Source organism: Drosophila montana, unplaced genomic scaffold, assembly GCF_035044405.1.
Source record: "Drosophila montana isolate Dmon_TW-CO22-7 unplaced genomic scaffold, ASM3504440v1 contig_3217_1, whole genome shotgun sequence".
Taxonomy (NCBI): domain Eukaryota; kingdom Metazoa; phylum Arthropoda; class Insecta; order Diptera; family Drosophilidae; genus Drosophila; species Drosophila montana.
Genome location: NW_026998097.1, coordinates 1,024,509 through 1,043,406, shown reverse-complemented (window position 1 = coordinate 1,043,406; position 18,898 = coordinate 1,024,509). Strand labels below are relative to the sequence as shown.

General features: G+C 39.6%; 5 long non-coding RNA genes across 5 annotated transcripts; 3 read left to right on the top strand and 2 right to left on the bottom strand.

Annotated features, from left to right (window-relative positions):
* Positions 1-382: 382 nt before the first annotated feature.
* Positions 383-737, bottom strand: LOC135433241 (uncharacterized). The gene is made up of 2 exons (XR_010437043.1): positions 597-737; positions 383-533 (listed from the first exon to the last, which is right to left on the bottom strand). It is a non-coding gene; the product is annotated as an uncharacterized LOC135433241 (long non-coding RNA).
* A 244-nt stretch (positions 738-981) lies between these two features.
* LOC135433317 (uncharacterized) lies at positions 982-3,422 on the top strand. Its single transcript, XR_010437081.1, has 3 exons — positions 982-1,248; positions 1,305-1,546; positions 3,231-3,422. It is a non-coding gene; the product is annotated as an uncharacterized LOC135433317 (long non-coding RNA).
* On the bottom strand, positions 2,999-5,033 carry LOC135433318 (uncharacterized). The gene is made up of 3 exons (XR_010437082.1): positions 4,876-5,033; positions 4,644-4,802; positions 2,999-4,558 (listed from the first exon to the last, which is right to left on the bottom strand). It is a non-coding gene; the product is annotated as an uncharacterized LOC135433318 (long non-coding RNA).
* Positions 5,034-5,059: 26 nt separating this feature from the next.
* On the top strand, positions 5,060-6,331 carry LOC135433315 (uncharacterized). Its single transcript, XR_010437079.1, has 3 exons — positions 5,060-5,347; positions 5,743-5,839; positions 6,296-6,331. It is a non-coding gene; the product is annotated as an uncharacterized LOC135433315 (long non-coding RNA).
* Positions 6,332-10,102: 3,771 nt separating this feature from the next.
* Positions 10,103-10,743, top strand: LOC135433316 (uncharacterized). Its single transcript, XR_010437080.1, has 2 exons — positions 10,103-10,237; positions 10,295-10,743. It is a non-coding gene; the product is annotated as an uncharacterized LOC135433316 (long non-coding RNA).
* The last annotated feature ends 8,155 nt before the right edge of the window (positions 10,744-18,898 follow it).

Below are 18,898 nucleotides of genomic sequence, written 5' to 3'. Positions count from 1 at the left end.
TGTGCAAGCGTTAATGTGGCAAAAATGTTTTTGCAATGAACTTTTCTATTGGGCTCCACGCGCTTTGAAATGCCCTCAATGGGAGAGGGCTAATACTAGTGCCAGCTTCTTAGATGAGCCCATAATTTTTAATGCAGATCGTTACAGTGACTCGTAACGCACCATTTTCCTTACAAATCTGAAAGGATATGTCGAAGTTATGGCTTTTTTGCCTAAGAAACATTTCATTTAAAGTCAGAACCACCGACCATATGTTGAAGGATATGAAAAGAATATACCTTATTGATTTTGCTGGCATCTCAGCATTTGAAAATATTTAAATATAATCCACGCTTTTGAGGACAATTATGTATAAACCCCATCTGCCAAGCAATAACACAAGTTTCTTTGATTTTAAAATATATTTATTATCATATGCGTATAAGAACAGCAACTGGGTAAACTTCATATCAGGAGCAGAAGCAACGGTTGGGAAACATGCACATTGGGTGCTGTCCTCTGGTGTTCAACAGAAACTTGGAGCTTCAAGGCATCTGTGCAAATAGGAAAGTATTGTTATTTCAATCGAAATATATAGTAGTATCTGTGATACTTACCAGGTCACAGATCTGTAGGGAAGTTCGATTGGCGCAACTCAAGCAAACTGTCGCTGGAAATGGACGGGGTGTCATTTCTGTCAAATTCCATCGAAGTTTAGAATTTGTAAACTCTGTGAATGCCAATCGACAGTAGTGATCCTTAAGAGTCCACAGATATCAAAAAAAAAAAAAGCAAGCAAGCATCCAAATGTGGACCCAAAAACCAACACCATTTGTAAACATTAAAATTAGTAAGTAGGGTTCCATAAGAGCAAAAAAAAGTTATTACATATATTCCCAAACCGGTTTTTTTTACTCGAGATATTTAAAAAATATTAAAGATGTCGATTTTAAGGGGTCATACCCCCAAAAATCTATAAATAATTATTTTCCCAAACATCGAATAATATCTATTTTCAGTTCAAAGTCAGTTCAAAAGTTTTTACCCCATGAAACCGACATTTGTCGATTTTCGGGGTAATATGCTATTTTGAATGAGCCGAATGACTTCGTAGTTCTAGCAGCTGCGTGGATATAGATAACGTTTGCGCATGACGAAGCCCAAGTGGATGCACAATGTTCTTTCGTTCAACGTCTGGAGAGCAGGAAGCCTGATATCTTTGACGTAAACTGAAATAGCGCCACATCAAAATGCTCGCTGTAATATAAGGTATGATTATAAACTTAAGGTATTTCTGTTCGTATTACATCATCCAATAATTTCAGGCGTATTTGGGACAACAGCTTTGCTAATTTGAAGGTGCCGCTTATTCCTTCCAATGATCTCAGTGCAATTAAGATCTATTGTATATATATAGCCTGAAGCAGATTGTGTGGTCTTTCTCTCCCGCCTGCTATGGCCAAAGGACCCGATGGTATTGGCAGCTTCTGGCGCATGTTAGCCCACGGGCTGTGGACTACGCTTCTGCTTCTGCCACGCCCTCTAAATTGCTGGTATTCACAGCTAGGTAAGTCATATATGAGTCTCATTGTTTTGTCAACCTAAGATAAAGGACATTAAGTAAGTCGTAAGTCGGTCACATTCGAGCGGATCCCAAACTGTCCTGTGTCAAACGACTTGCACTTATAGCGTCAGGATTTGGACAAAAGACATCCTTAATTTTGTTAATTCGATTAAAATCCCGATTAAATACCAAATCGGATATAACTTGGCTTTTTCAAGCACAATTTGGCATGTAGTCCTTGCCCTGCCAAATTAGAATATGCAATAATAAGGACGAAAGTCCTTGTAGGAGCTGACGAAAAAAGATTTTTGGCTGTATAGAAAGATGGGCCGTAGATCGGGCGTATCCTTGCAGATCATTATGACCTTTGGCCAAGTTCCCATTCCCCCGATTCAGAATATACAATGAAAAGGACGAAAGTCCTTCAGACTTGCTATGAGTACAATTCGTTTGTAAATTAACAAATCCATAACTCGGCCATATCATTGCGGATGCTAAGAAGTCCTGTGTAAAACAACTCGTATAGACAAGGACTTTAATTTGCCCAAAGCACATAAAAATAGTTATTATAGTTTCCGAGATATAGCTTTATTTACAAAAAGGATATTAATAGCCAAATCGGACATATGTTGGCTTTTCAAGCACAATCCTTATGTACCATGGCCAACATGCAGACCTTGTCCTCCCAACTTAGAATATGTAATAAAAAGGACGAAAGTCCTTCTAGTAGCTGACGAAAAATTATTTTTTATCTGTAAAGAAAAAAGGCTACAGATCGGGCGTATCCTTGCGGATCATTATATCCTTTGGCCAGCCGATAGTTCCCATCCCCCCGATTCAGAATGTACAATGAAAAGGACGAAGGTCCTTCGGACAGCCTAGATAAGAGAACAGGTCTTTCGTAAATTAACAAAGCCATAACTCGGCGGTATCCTTGCGAATCCTGACAAGTCCTATGTCAAACAAATCGTATGAACAAGGACCATAAACTAACCAAAGGACAACAAAATCGCCATAACTCGGCCAAATCCTTAAAGATATCGGAAGGATATACCCTTTTGAACTCGCGGGGCGCAGGACTATCGTCTGGCATTCAAAGATTGCAAGGATTCAACAAAAAATTTCACCTAAATTTTTCCTAGGGTTTAGTCGCAAAATTGGCCAAAATCGAAAATATCTGGGCTAACTTGGCTGTTTGAAGGACTATCGGAATGTCTTTTGGCCAGCAGATAGTCCTCGCCCTCCCATTTAAGAATTTACCACCCAAAGGACGAAAGTCCTTCAGACAAAATAGTGTTAAGGACAATTTTGTAATCAAAAATTAAGCCATAGCTCGGCCATATCCTTGCGTATCCTGGCAAGCCATGTGTCAAAAATATTGGATTAGCTAGGACTACCACCTGGCCAAATTTCATTAAGATCGTCCTTGCAGTTTGGGCATATTTAAGGATATGTGTTCAGCCCATTTCCGTGCGCTCCGCGACTGAAATTTTACAAGTCCTATGATTCTTAGATGACCCCGTATTTTTTTGATGCAGATCGATGCAGTGGGTCTATACGATCCTAACGCACCATGTCCTTTGAAAATCTGCAAGGATACGGCCGAGTTATGTCCTTTTTTCTTTACATTAAATGGTGTTTTACATTTTTTGCCTTGTTTAATTTATATGTGTTTTTATCTTTTCAGATTGACAAATTAAGGACTACAATGAATTCTAAGGACCTCCACGAGGGACAAAGCTAATTTTTCCAGGATCAGACTTTAATTAAGCCAGATACAGCTATTTTAAGTTCAAATAAGCAAAAATTTTAATTAACGCTCGCTTTGTACACTTTTAAGAGAAATATTTAAGAAAATTAGCATAAAAAACAATTAAACAAAATAAATAAATTATTTTAAATGAAAATCCTGCTTTTTTAATTCATAAATTCAAAAATCAACGGTTTTTAGAAATCCATTGCATACCCGCCAGGGGAGTCTGCTAACAACCGCTGGCTGGCGAGATTTTTCTAAAAATCTGCCAAAATACCAGGCGAACAGAAACGCCCAGAAGGTCGACAAAAAATATTTTTTAGCTGCCGAAAAATTTCATTGCATACCCAAAAGGGGCACCCTAGCCACCGGCTGGGTCTCAAATTTGTACTAAAAATTTCACCAAAATACCAGGCGAACAGAAATGACCAGAAGGTCGACATTTAATATTTTTGCGGCCGAAAAATGACGTAGTATAAAGGGGCACCCTCATCGCCGGTCCCCAATAGAGCTAAAATTTCCCAAAAATACCAGGCGAACAGAAATGCCCAGAAGGTCGACGAGTTTTACGAACAAAAAATTGCATTGCATAGCCTTAAGGGAAAAAATGTAACTCATTTAAAATGAGTTCTTTTAAGTAACAGATCATGTAAACGGAGTGCTGTAAGGTGGCTGTAAAACAGCAGCTAATGAAAAAGGCTCCTGTAAGAAAAAGCAAACATGTTTTTGGACCATTCCAACGCTCATTTTGCAGGGATCTGATACTTTAGGTTTCCAAGGACTATATCGATGGTATGGTATAACCAGGGATATAATTGTCAACTAGGAACCATTCAGGGGGCGGGGCTGTTGCTGGGGGCGGCTGTAAAACGAAAGCATACATACATTTGGACCATGTTCTTGCGTATTTTGCAAGAACTTGGTCCTTTAGGTTAGCTAGGACTATATCCATGGTATGGAATAACCAAGGATATATAGGTCAACTAGGTACCAACATTTGCGATTATTTCCTGATTGTAAACAAAATTTAAAAACCAAATTCTTAAATATTTCTATATGCAAATAACTTCGCGGCGATTATGTTCGATCGGCGGAATTATGTCGCTTTAAAACGACATAATTCCTCTTGGGAACCGGAATAATTCCTCGTGGAGATATGCTGTTTTTAGAGAGTCGACCTGCACAAGATTTCCGACAAATTTCCGCCGATCTTAAAACGACATAATTAATTGTTGATTATATGTTGTCCATGGCAAGTTAGGCTGAAAAATACAGAATGAAAAGTATATTAGTATGTGCAAACTAAAACGCATTGGTTAAATTACGTTCGATTTTGGAAAGACATACCTTTTAGGGTTCTTGAAAGCCTTTAATCGAGGTCGAGATTTGGTAACATATTAACATTTTTTAAAATTTCTATTTATTGTATGGATTAACCAATGATAGATGTCATCTAGGTACGAACGATACTGAATATTTTACTGTCCATGGGAGTGTCAGAATTGGCTGAAAGACAAAATGAAAAATGAATAAGTTTTTGCAAACTAAAATATATCACACCGATATTACAAAGCCGTACCTTATAGGATTTGTGAGTCGTTAAAATTGACAGAAGGAACACTTAACAATGTTGATTTCAATAACAATGTAACCATTGCTATTTTTATCAAAATGTAGAACGAAATAACCAAGATCTTCTCGTTACCAACGATATTGAATGTGTTCTTGGTCCATTGCAGATTTGGCTGAAAAAAAAAAAACAAAATAAAGAATAATTAGTGCTTGGTAGTTTTGAATGGCTTTCTATCGGTTAAATTATGTCCGACTTCAGAAGGATATACTTTTTGGAATTGGTGTCCTTAAGACCGACTAAAATTTGAAAATTGATACGAGTCCAAAAACGAGAATAATCACATAATATTTTTGAACGGCTTTACTCGACGGGCATTACACTAATAGAGAATTATGTTGAGTGAACGCAAAGTGGACAAAAATTGGCGCACAGAAAATTGAGCAGGCAAACCATTAAATCGAGTGAGCGCGTTTCAAAGGTAGATAACTTACAAGCAGTCACACACTAGCACAAGCATACATACATATGTAGATATCACTTGAGAAAACACACACCCAAACATAAGTATGCAGAGATAATCGTCAAATATGTGCATGCATATGTACATATATGACTGCTAGTGCGTTATCGCGCTCTCACAAATCGGTTTAATTAAGTCCGATTTTGAAAAGATAAAGCCTTTATTTAGGATTGTGAATGTCTTACAAATCGACCGGGCTCTTAAAATGTTTATTACATTTTTGTCAAACTTTACAATAAGATTTTTTGTAGTTTCAATTAAAACTCCCATTCCGTACGATTCCGAAAATGCATACGATAAGAAATACGGACGGTATTTACCCGAGAATTTTCACTTTTTATATTTTTAAACAGCTCTACACGACGGCCGGCATTTAACTAAAACAGAATTATGCGCAATTATTGCGCAGACGAAAAGTGGATAAGAAACTGAATTGAGCGACATTCAAAGGTAGATAACTTACAAGCAATCACACACATGCACAAATAGACAACATGCAGAGGCAATCGTCAAAAATGTACAGTTGTATGTGTATGTATGCGTGCTTGTGCATTATCTACATATGCGTCGCGCTCTCCCGAATTTTTGTGGGCAGCACAAGGCTTGCTCTAATTTCTCTGTTCCTCTGTGTGTCTGCTCGCGCAAATTAGTTTTGTGTAAGCAATCACTCACACACACACACACATGGATATATAGGTGCGTACACACAAATCGGCACAGGCAGAGGGCATCGCCGAATATGTACAAGGTATGCGCACATGCGCGTTTCGCTCTCAGACTCGCGCCCACGCAACGTTAATTTGATCCCAGTAGTGGAATTCACATTAGCACAGGTTATTAATTATCGGTAGCTGGTTTATTGATATTAATATAATAATAATAGGTTTAACATACTGTAACTCACAGCATAGCATCATGCCATATCGACTAATGAGACCAAACTAACGCAGAATAAAACTGTGCAGATCCAAAGCGGACCAAAATACCGGCGCTCAGAAAATAGAGCACGCAAACGACCAGGCGAGAACTTCAATGCAAGCAATTATTGATTGGACCAATCAGCGATCAGCACCAAAAAGAGTCGTGAGAGCATGAGCGTAAGAAGATAAATGACAGCGAGCACACACACAAACAGGTGACTGCTTATCTCTGGCCTTAGCGCTTCTCAGCGCATACATCTGTTTGTGCGGGTGTATATGCTGGTCAATGTGTCTCATCGTTCTCACTCGAATTTTGGACATTTGCTTATTTGCTGTGCGCCGGTTTATTCTTCTGCTCAATGCACTCACAATTTAACACTCTGTTAATTTGATCCCTGTAGTCAATGCCTTTCAAGCAGGCTGACGATTCTGTAATTTAATGCAACCCACGGCCTTTACCTTAAAATTAAATTGTGTCAAAAATTAGAATTTCCTGTCTCCAATGAATCTGGAGGTATTAAATGTGGCCTTCTTAGGAGTTTGATTAAATTAAAATGTAGCTAAATTATAAGAAAACTTGGCTCAAATAGCACACAGCGCCTCACATGTAGTCAAGTAAAGGAACAGTTTTATCTCCAACCATTCAACTTAATGGTTTTCATATTAATTATTATAAGGCGATGTGTATTCACGAATGTTAAATTTGGCCAAGGCAAAAGAAGACTAACAGACTCTGTGCTCAGACACCATTGCGCATACCCATACATATGTTCATATATATATATTTATTTTCGCTTAGCCTACTACATACATATATACACAATGATTTTTCGGCGCACAGAAATTGGAGCAAGCAAATGATCTGAAGATAAGTTCTTCTTCATTCAAAGGTAGATAACGCAATAAAACCCACTCTCAAGCATACATACATATGTAGATATCACGTGAGTTAACAAACACCCAAACTTATGTATGCAGAGAGAATTGCCAAATATGAACGTACGTATGTTGTGTATATTCTTGCTGGTGCATTATCTACTTATGCATCACATACACGAATTTTTGCTGCAAACAGCTCGAGACAAGGCTTGCTCTATATTCTGTGCGCCGATTTTTTACATGCGCTTTGCGCTCGCGTTGGTTTGACCCCAGTCGTCAATATGATGTTACCTTCAGCTTGCTAAACAATCTACACAGCAGTAATTTGTTAATTGCTGGTCTATTATTATTATTATTTTTTAATAGATTCCAATGACCATGTCTCGGGTACGTAAATCTCGAACATGAAAAGATATACTCTTGTAAATGTTGGGTCTATTTAAACAATTGAAGTAAAATATGTAAATATAAGAACCACTGCCTTATACTTAAAATTAAATTTTGTCAAATGATAGCAGTTGCTGACCTGAAGGAGTCTGAAAGTGTATATTCTAGGAGCGCCCAATTTGTATATTTTATTAAGCTTATTTAATAGTTGCCTTAAGAATTTGTTTAAGTAAAAATAAATAAATTTAAAGAAAGCTTGGCTTTTGATACGACGATTGCAGGCATCGCCACATACATAAATAAGCTGAAAGTTTTACCTCCAAACACTAAACGCACAATTTCAGAGACGCACTTTTCATAACTTAAAAGCGATATGTATTGATGAGTGTTCAATGGAACCAAAACAAAATGAGAGTTACAGTTCTTGTGTCCAGCACCATTGCGCATATTCATTCATACAAATTTTTATTTTTACTTTGCCTAATACATACATATGTATATGCACAATAGTTTCTCGGCGCACAGAAAAGACAGCAAGCAAATGATCTCCAGATAAGTTCTTCTTTGAAGCGATAAGCAACAACAAAAATTCGTGTGAGCGCCATTCAAAGGTAGATAAAGCAAAAGCGACCACACACAAACCTACATATGTAGATATCACTTGAGGAAACACACACCCAAACATATGTATGCAGAAAGAATCGCCAAATATAAACGTACGTATGTGAATATGCGTGCTAGTGCATTATCTACTTGTGCATCACATCCACACGAATTTTTGCTGCTAACAGATCTAAACACGACTTGCTCTATACTCTGTGCGCCGATTTTTTAGTCCGCTTTACGCTCGCTCATATTATTTTGACCCCAGTAGTCAATATGATTTTCACTTGCAGCAGGAAATTTGTTAATTTCTAGTTGTGTGATAATATAATCTGTGTTAAATATGTAAATGACCATATCAGTAGATAATAAATCCTGATCATGAAAAGAAATACCTCTTAAAGGAATTGGGGTCTATACAATTAATTGAAATAAATAATTGAATCTAACCTTTGCCTTCTCATTCAAATAAATATTTGTCAAATATTATGAGCCTGGAAAGGTATATTCCAGGAGTGGACTATTTAGTTTATTAATAGAGACCTTCTTAGGAATTTGTTTAAATACTGTTACTTAAAAGAAAGCATGAGCTTTAAATACGACGATAGCAGCTGAGTTGCGTTTTACCTCCAATCATGAGACGCCCAATTATAGAAGCTCTTTTCATAACTTTAAGGAGATATGTATTGACGAGTGTTCAATGAAATCAAGACAATCGGAGAGTTCAAATTTTTGTGCTCATACATATACATACATATATTTTTATTATCGCTTTGCCTAATACATACGTACATATATACACAATGATTTCTCGGCGCACAGAAAGCAAGCGAATGATCTTAAGATAAATTCTTCTTTAGAGCAATAAACAACTACAAAAATTCGTGTGAGCGCCATTCAAGGTAGATAACGCATAAGCAACCACACACATGTATACTTATATAGATATTAACTGCGAAAACACACACCCAATCATGTACATATGTATATGCAGAGAGAATCGCTAAATATGCGCGTACGTATGTGTATATGCGTACCATATGTCACTTAACAGCTCTGCACAAGTCTTGCTTTATTTTCTGTGCGCCGAATTTGTTATCCCCTTTGCGCTCGCGCAAATAAGTTCGGAGTTAGTTTGACCCCTAAAGTCACTATGATTTTCACTTTCAGCAGGCTGAAGACTCTGCATAGCTGCATTTGTTAATTGCTGGTTGTGTGCCCTTGAGGAATGGGCTTTAATAAACCTGCTGTATAATAAATATCAAGCTTGTCTTTAAATATGACGGCCACATAGTCAAGTAAACGTAGAGCGCCATCGGGCCAAGCGGGCAATAGGCGTTGGCAGAATTATTAAAAGAAAAGGAAAGCAAGCAGATGATCTCAAGATAAATTCATCTTATGCGCGATAAGCAACAGCAAATTTTCGTGTGAGCGCCATTCGAAGTTAGCCACACACAAGCAAGATACACACAAGATATCACTTAAGAAAACACACACCCAAACTTGTGTATGCAGAGATAATCGCCAAATATATACATACATATATACACATAATATGCTAATAGCTCAAACAAGCTTGCTCTATTTTCTGTGCGCCGATTTTCTTAGTCCGCTTTGCGCTCGCGTCATTTTAACCCCAATAGTCAATAAGATGTTCACTTTCAGCAGGCTGACGATTGTGCACACGCCTTTTTGGACTTGTGCAACTCTATAGAATATATTATAAAATCAAAAATGTTGAATCAATCAGAGTTGAACAGGAGTAAGAGCGCTTAAGAGAGATATTTCTCGATTTTTCGGCTAACAATTTTGACTAGTCCTTGAAAATAGATGAATACCAACGAGTTGGTCAAATATCGATTGGGAATCAATCAAATAAAAAAGGCAGCCTTTTAGTCATAGAAAAAGCAAAAGTCGATAGTCTCTGAGAATTACTAAGTTAAATAAAAGTGCCATATCCATATCAGTGTAATAGATTTGCGTCGAACTCCAGTTAGCTCCATAGCTAGGAATGAAATCTGAGATAATCTAAGAGTACAAGTAGCCTGGAAAATTTCGTGTTTGTATTTGTTTTTATAAGAACGTGTTTGTATTTATAAGAATTTAATTTCTGCAGATTTTTTTCCTATTGAACTCCGATTTAATCACTTATGAAGGATGTCTTTAAAATTTTGGCTTTGTGTAACAGTCTTATCTTTGGTCGTAGTGCATACATACGTTTACACGGATCTCTTAAGACAGACGAATAAGTCGGGCATGGCCAGGTATATGACAGACACGTGGTATAGCATGACTAATGCCTGGGAACAGTTCAAGCTTGAGCTGAAATGGAACCTGGAAACGGGCCAAAAGTTAGCAATACATGCCCGGAAGACCCTAGCCGAAATACGCGAGAAGCGCGAAAAGTTGAGGGTGAAAAAAAGTTTCAAATCTGGTTAAAGAGGATCAACATGCGTGTAAACTGTTTGCTGTACCAAAATTTCCCTCGTATTTAACTTGTTTTTCGTTTGTCCAAAGCTAAATATCATATAGGTAGTAAAAAGTAAAGAAAGAGATTTTCATTTATTTAATTGCAAATACTTTGGCTGACAGCTGGGAAAAAGAGCACCAGTGAAAAACTGTGAAAAGTGGACGCGTTTAATTGGAATTTTCAATTAGGCAATGACCAAATGTAGACTGCAAAAAGATAAACTTTTGTTTATGTGTGTGTACATTGACTTTGACCCTTTGACAACGTGCGAATAGAAATTCAAGTAATTGGCGACTGAAGTTGTGTATGCAGTAAATAAATTATATAATAGCATCATGCACAATAGTTCTCTCTAATCTTAGCTGCCACAAAAATCTCGACAGCTGCGCTCCATTGGTGCTCAATGAAACTTCATGACCATTGGGGACCCCAGGAACTACACTCCCGGAGTGAATTGTTGAGTGGGAGCAGGCCGCAAACAATGCTAAAGTTAATTGCTCGTCCGACTTACAACCCCAGCGAGGGCAACTAGCACAACTCGAGCCCCCAGCACAATTTCTCTTGTAAGACGCTTGCAAATCGCAGCAAATTGCGCAGCAGTCGTCGGGCAATCCTGTCGAGAAGCCAGTCAAAAAATCAGAACAATCTTCAAGGGGTTGCCTGCCTGGTTTGGCAGGGGAAGCAGTTAGATGCCTTCCGGCTGTCTAATGGGAGTGCCAATATTTGTCAGCTGCTGACAATTGCAGGCACTTTTGTGGGCTGCTAATTTCAGTCGAAGCAGTCAATTAAATTTTCGGCAAGGACTCGGCTGACATCTTCAACTTTTCCGGATTAAAACGGCGCCCAATGAATAAATGATGGGGCATGAATGTCAATCAGGGTTAAGCATCGGAAATGAAGACAAACAATCGCTACAAAATGAATGGACACAAATTGAAATACGACCAAATCCCCAGCACCGACGGGACGGATGGAGCTGAAGGGGCTGACGGGGCTGACGGGAGGGCGTTGCAAACTTCACTACTGATGAGTCATGTTGGGCCGGGGCGACAATGCCATTAGTGAACTCTCTGAGCGGCGCTGCGTTGTGCTACGCGGGGTGGCATAAATTATTAGCCAAAACCACGCCCACAAATTGATAAAGTTTTCCCCGCGCCCACTAACAATACTAATGACAGTTGCTGCAAAAGTTTTTCGGGCATCCGAAATCGATTTTAATGGCATCGCAAATAACGCAATGGAAATATCGTCTGTAAATTTGGCAAGCTGAGAAAACAGTTGAGTTGTTTATGCAGTGCCTATCGAAGGGGTGGTTAAGGCTAAAGGTGGCGCGGGGCGAAGTGGGCGAAGGGAGATAGGAATAGGCTAAACAAAGTTCGAACTGCAAATGAATTGAGTTTGATGGCGAAAATGTTGTAAAATTTTATAGTTATCGCTGGCAATTTGATGAAATGCGCAACTAGATAGGCTCCACAAATAGAGTGCTGCGGCAAAGGGCGAGAAAGCAGCCCGACTATGAAATACCCATCCTTTAGGTTGGTGTCGAGTTGACTTTTCGAGGACACAAACCTGAATAGAGATACTAAATTTATAACACATTAATATAATTTGTCAACGATATTGCAAGGGGAGACTAAGCTGCCAATTGTTGAAAACAACAAACAAAATTGGGGTGCTTTCTATAACATTTAAAAATGTTGCACAAGCCTAACATGCCATTTATGATACCCTCGATGGGTACAAAAAGTAAGCGCATAACTCAGCGAACTGATTGGGCAGCCTTTCAACTTTGCGGGTTTATGGATAAAGTTGGGGCTTTTAGTGGAGCCGCATAAATTTCTGTGTTTCCATAGATGTATTCAAATGTGAATCGTATGATGAAACAGGCTACAAATTTTAATGCACGAATGCCATAAAAGGCGAGCACTGATGAGGCCACACGCTGCGCTGTAAAGTGAAACTAAACTAAACTAAACTTAACTCAACTCAACTCAAGTCCACTGAGCTGAGCTGAGCTGAGCCGAGCCGAGCCGAGCCGGGGATAGCTGCCTTAGGAAACTACTTGTGATCAGGGGCAATGGGCTACGACCAGTAATCGCCAGTTGGGCGCCACAAAGATATGCTCGTAAAGCATGCAGCAGGTGGCCAAAAAGTTGTTTTTGCCACGTCCAGTAATTAAAGCCACTGCCACAAAGGCTGTCAGCGTGTGGTCACAATCCATGCGCCGCATGGGCGGTGGGCCGGGAATGGTAGCCACTGGCCTTAATCTGATTTATGTTGCGGTTTCGACTGGCGCGTGCTTCCCTTAATTGTCATAATTTCTTTTTAGCGCCCAAAGCTGTCGAAATGAGAAGGGCAACGGGCAGTGAGAGAAGGTCTTATCAAAGAAAGGAACAAAGAGGAAATTGGGAAGGGAGCATGAAATGATTCAATTCCAAAGCGGCAAATAAAAATAACTGACCCTCTGAGATACAAATGCAAACATGGATTTCTATATGGAATACAAATGTTTTGGGCACAATAAACATTTATTGTGCCATAAACTCTTCGAGTCTTTAGCCCTTGATGTCCAGTATATGAGCAGAGATGCCTTTTATTGTCTTTAACATATATTTGCTCAGCTTTAACATCACTTTTTGATACCAAAATATGGTTACAGGGTATACAAATCATAAGAAAGCTTAATGGAGCTATACTGTTTATAATGCCAGCAGCTCTTGGTAAGCCACTCGGCAATCTTTGGCCAAATATTTCATCTTGAAAAGATCTCAAAATCTCTGCCGCACATCTAGTTTTGCCATTGGCCTTTCGGCATAATTTATATGCCATTTGTTTCACAGTTGGTGCGACCTTTTTTAAATAGAACCATGAAATTTGTAAGTGTCGCCTGTCTCTCATCAAGGTACAGCGAAACTCTAGCCACAACCTGAACGCCCCCCACTCTAGGGACTAGACACCCCACCTCTCAACGAGCTGAACTTCTACGACCGTGGCTAATGAAAAGAAATATTAAATTCTCACGTTCCAAGGCAGGGCAACAACAAAAGACAAAACAGAAAAAAAGGAACTGAAAACGCTCCAGGCATAATACAAAACCTGAGCAGAACTTCACTCGCATAGTACACAAAAGGTAAATAAAAATTGCAGCAACGAGTCATTGGGAACTGTAAGAGCTGCGAGTTGAGAGCTGGGAGACGGGACTTGTACTATGGGCTGACCTTTGCCAAAGTCCCAGTCCCAGTCCCAGTGCCAGTCCCAGTCGCAGTCCCAGTCGCAGTTTCAGACTTGCTCGAAGTCGAAGTCAGTCAGGCATTGAGCCAGTCAGCGAGTCGAGCAGCATCCTCAGCCCACGTCGCCGACTGCATCGTTAAAGTCCAAAGGCAAAATAAAACGTGATTCATGTTACTTATCACCCGCACAGCATCGCCAGGCCCGCTCCGGCCAGGCCACTAGTCACCACTCTCAATAAGCAGCACAATGCTTTCCCGGTCTTGCTGTGGCTCTGGGTCTGGGTCTGCGACTGGGTCTGGGCCCTGGCTGAGACCCCGTCGCTGCGCCTCTGCGCCGCTCTAGCCATAAGTTTCAAGCCAAAACTTGCCCTGTGGCATATGAGGTCGCCATCGCAATCTCCACTGGTTGCTGCTGCTGCTGCTGCTGATGCTCATGTTGATGTACTTCATCAATGCCTTTCGTTTGCTCGTTTCGTTGGCTCATTCTGGCGAATTGTTCTCTAGACGCTGGCGACGCTTTAATAACGTCAAAACAATTTTGAAATTTATGCTCACGACCTTTGCCAAGTGCCCTTTATGATGAAGTCTCATTCTGCCCGTATGCCTGCCTTCCGCCATGATCATGCCTCGTCGCCCCCCACACTTCTTTGTGTACTATTATTGTCTCTTTATCAATTCGCTTGCTGATTTTTCTTACTATTTGAAATATTGCTTTCGAGCAAACTTAGTTTTCTTTTTGCTATAGTTGAAAAATTTACCAGCAGCTCATTAATGGGCATTGTGCCATCGATTTGATTAGGCTGACCTATCTTTCATATGGTTCATATGAGAAATTTTCAATTGAAAGATGTTAGACGGGAGGTATCCCAGTCTTAAAGATATAAGTTTGTTGGCAGAAAGTCGAAACTTTTTTGATACTTTGCAGATCAGCATCAAGAGCCGAGTTTTCGGCTTGGTCAGGATCGCATTTGAATTTAATGCGCATCTCTGCTGATTTTCCTAGTAACAAGATTTAGAATATTCTCAAAGTTTTTTTATTTCAAAGTTGCAGCAAGAGTTTGATTAGTTTCACGATGATTTGCAGCCCACAGGATTCGGTATGCACATTTGCATCATACACACCGCAAAGTTGTGCCCACTAGTTTACTTAAACAGTGTGCCACAAATTCAGACTAAACGCCCCATCGCCCCATCGCCACATCGCCTGTCAGTGGCTGCTTTGGCGTTGTGGCAACTTTCTGGCTTGGCTTGGCTTGGCGTGGCGTGGCGTGGCGAGTCGGGGCAAGTCGATGTGGAAGAAAAAGTTAAGCCAACTGTTTGCTAGTCACGTTCGTCTTGATAACTTGTCGCCAGCTGGAAATCTTCAAATCATGCGACAATGTCGCCAAATCCGCAACCAAGTGTTGCAACATGGCTGCATTGTTGCACACAGCTATTAATGCCGGTGCCATTGCCAGCTCCACTGACGCCTCCGGGCCACGGACGCTTCAAAACGTCAACCATCAAACGAAGCTTAGGCGCACTGAGCCATGCAACCGCCACAGCCAATGCCAACGCCAACGCCACCACCGCCACCACCACTGCGACTACGACTACGACTATGGCTGCATCCTTATCCGCATCCTCTACAGATCCACGCCTGCCAGCGTATGTCATCCCTACATTTTGGCCACATTTTGGCCGCCAACTCGCGGCTTGACTTTGGAATTATGCAAAACGACTTCTGGCTGGCAACAAAAAAAAAAAAAACCATATGGAGAGACACTTTCATGCCGAAACTCTGATGCCCTGCAGTATTCAATTGAGATATTATAGCGATAAGATTGAAGATTAGATATCTATAGAGTTACTTTCCTTGAGTTGGCTAAAGTTCTGGTTAACTTCACAAGCTTTAGATATAATCAAGCTATAATCATAATTATAAGTACAACGTACTTAGGTAGAACTAATACTCATAATTATGTACTAGTAGTAAAATATTAAAAAATAAGATAATATTGTAATGATTAAATAATATAATATAATAATAAATATGATAATAATAATCAAATGATATTAAGCATATTTAAAAAAATTTAACAAAAATTATAAAAGTAAAAAAATAATAATATTAACTAAATAATATAATAAAATTAATATAAGTAAATTAATAAAAGTGGTAGTAAATATGAACTGATAATTTCTACTCATAAAGTATAACAGAATATAATAAAAATAATAGTATTAAAAACAATCATAATAATAATTATAAGCAAATTAGTGTTAACAATATTAAATTCATTTACAATAATCATTGTAATAATTAAAATAAGTCTAATAATGTGATTAATAGGAGTAATAAAATATAATAAGCCAAGACCAGCTAGTTGCAACTGGCTTTCAAATCGCTCCTAGATCCCCTCATACCCTGCGTCCATCCAAGTTGTGGGCTATAACGAGCTCAACACTTTCGTGGACGCTCTCGCTGCAGTTGATGCAGCTAATGTAGTGGCCGTGCATGGGATTTAAGTAAGTACCAGCCCAGTGGATGGCACGGAGGAGCAGAGCTCAGCCCAGTGCTTGGCTGCTTAGGTGCCACCTCCACTTCTAACTCGGCCTCGACTTATACATGATAATCGTGCCCCGCAGACATTTAGCATGGCATCCATCCAGAGCATTCAACGTCGCTGCCAACCGCTTTTGGCGTAACTAATTTTTCTCTTGTGTTTTCCATTTATGTTTTTCTTTCCTTTTTTCTTATATTTTTTTGTTTTGTTTTTGTGTCTTTTCTAGTTGCCAGTTTGAACCTTCTGCGGCTGCTGCATTATGCATTTTGCTCAGCTGAAAGCAGCCCAAACGTGTTGTTGCCCCGCATTGTTGCAAGCGCTAAGCAATGTTTACGCTTGCAACATTTATTTTGCATGGCAGATGCCCTGCCTTTGTCTTTCCCCCGCCACCCTATCCCACCCTGAAATAGCTACCCACTTTGCCACGGTAATGCCAATTTGGTGCACTTCACTCTGTCTCTCTCCCTGGCAGTTGTTGTTGTTCTTGTTGTTGTTCTTGTTGTTGTTCTAAATAGCTCGCAGGCGTTAGCTTCTTTGGTCGCTGTTGTTTTGCACCAGGTTACCAATCCCCCCACCGAGCCCCTCTACGCCAGCACGCTGCCGCTCTGCGCTCCCTTATCGTTGAGCGGAGTTGAGTGAACTTCATAGTTGTTTGTGCCTTGGAGCAAATTGAGTGATTATCAGTTTGCGTTACCTGCGCCAAGCTATGAATGTTGCAAAACTCCCCACGACTCTGATTTGGATTTGGCCTTAAAGTGCGTGTCCCGCTTTCGCATGGCGCATATTCCAGTTACGCTTTAAGGGACTAAAGACTGAAGTCTTGAAGAGTCGTTGACTTGCTCTGCCTGCATGTTCAGTTAACGTTGGGGGCGTTTAATTGAAAAGCAACCACGGCGAATATGTTGTGGCTACTAATTTAATTAGCTCTAGTCGCGGCTGTCACGCAGCCTAAAGTTAGTAACAGTGTTCTTTGTATGATTAATGACTACTAAACAAATTAATTTAAAGTTCAACAACTCATGGCGATTGAACATTTTTAAACGTTATTTTAACTGTTAACTATACGTAATTGATTACCATCGATCGGATAAATAATTTTGGAATTGTCTTGCTTTGCAGATATGTCAGAAAATAGTGAAGCTTGTAGTTTATGCCGAGGTTGGTCATGATATCTTGATAAGCAAAACGTTGTCCATACAAGAAACTACTCTTCGACCGATCGTTCCAATGGCAACTTATTAAGAGACGCCTTCGCATGAAAACACTAAGAAGGACATGGCTATATCTACTCGGCTATTATTGTTGATCTAAAATATATATACTTTATGGGGTCGGCGATGTCTCCTTTCATGCCTTACACATTTCATGCCAAAATTATAATACCCTGTACAGGGGTAAAACAACTTGCAGTAAAACACAACAATCGCCCATTTCAACATCCCAATTCGATTATTATTTAACATATTTTCATCCCATTCAGCCGAGAGGTTAAAAGGCGCCTTCCAAGAAGAGACTCTTAAATAAACCTTATATTCAATACAAATTAATTAAAAATAAATAAATTGAGTTGAATTTTCTTCTGCGCAAAACCTACCGAAAAAATATGCTTTTCGACTTGTTAAGGTTGGGGAATGTCACGTAGCACAGGTAAATAATCTATGAGTAAAGTACGCTGGCTGTCAGTCAACTTTGAGCAGCTTTAAGACCCACTTACTGGGAGTCACGTTTTGGCAGACGCTGTTGAGACGTTGCAGGCATCCGAAAGGCCGGGCAACACAATTAGCACGACATCATCTCTGGCTCACTCTATAAATCAGTCGGGGCTAAGGAAAAACTATTTAGCATATAATAATTCTTGGGTATTCGAGGCACACAGCGCTCACATAGGCCCAGTTTTTTAGTTTTTATTTTTTTGTGTGTCGTGCATCTTTAGAGGGCAACTCGTGTTGCTCGGCACGTGCCACAAAGCTGCAGCTACATACATATAACTGTGGCACAAACTTGCCTCATTAGCATGCGACACCAAAGCGCATTAAATCACATTTTGCATTTTGCTGTTGCTGCTGCTGCGGCTGCTGTTCTGTGAGTTGTTGCAAGTTGCATGGACTGCCCACAATGAGTAGGCAGCAAAAAATGCCACAACAAAAATTCATTAGACGAGTAAATACTCTAGCACAAATACAAAGTTCTCGCCTAGACGATAGGGAAAAGTATCGCATGAGGGTTACATTGTCAATAAAGTATTATAATTTCATTTAAATATAGTTCAAGCATTGAAATTTTAATGATCTTTGGCAATCTTCATGCTGTTCTACTAAGTGTTACCAACGGCATTATAAAACCCTGATACCCTTTGCAGTTGAATGCACAAAAAAGAAGCTTTGCATTTTGATAGCTTGCTCGACTTTTCATGTGTTCGGTAGTCGACAGAGCAAAAAAAACTGTGAGGTAGACTCAGATTCAGCTTCCGATTC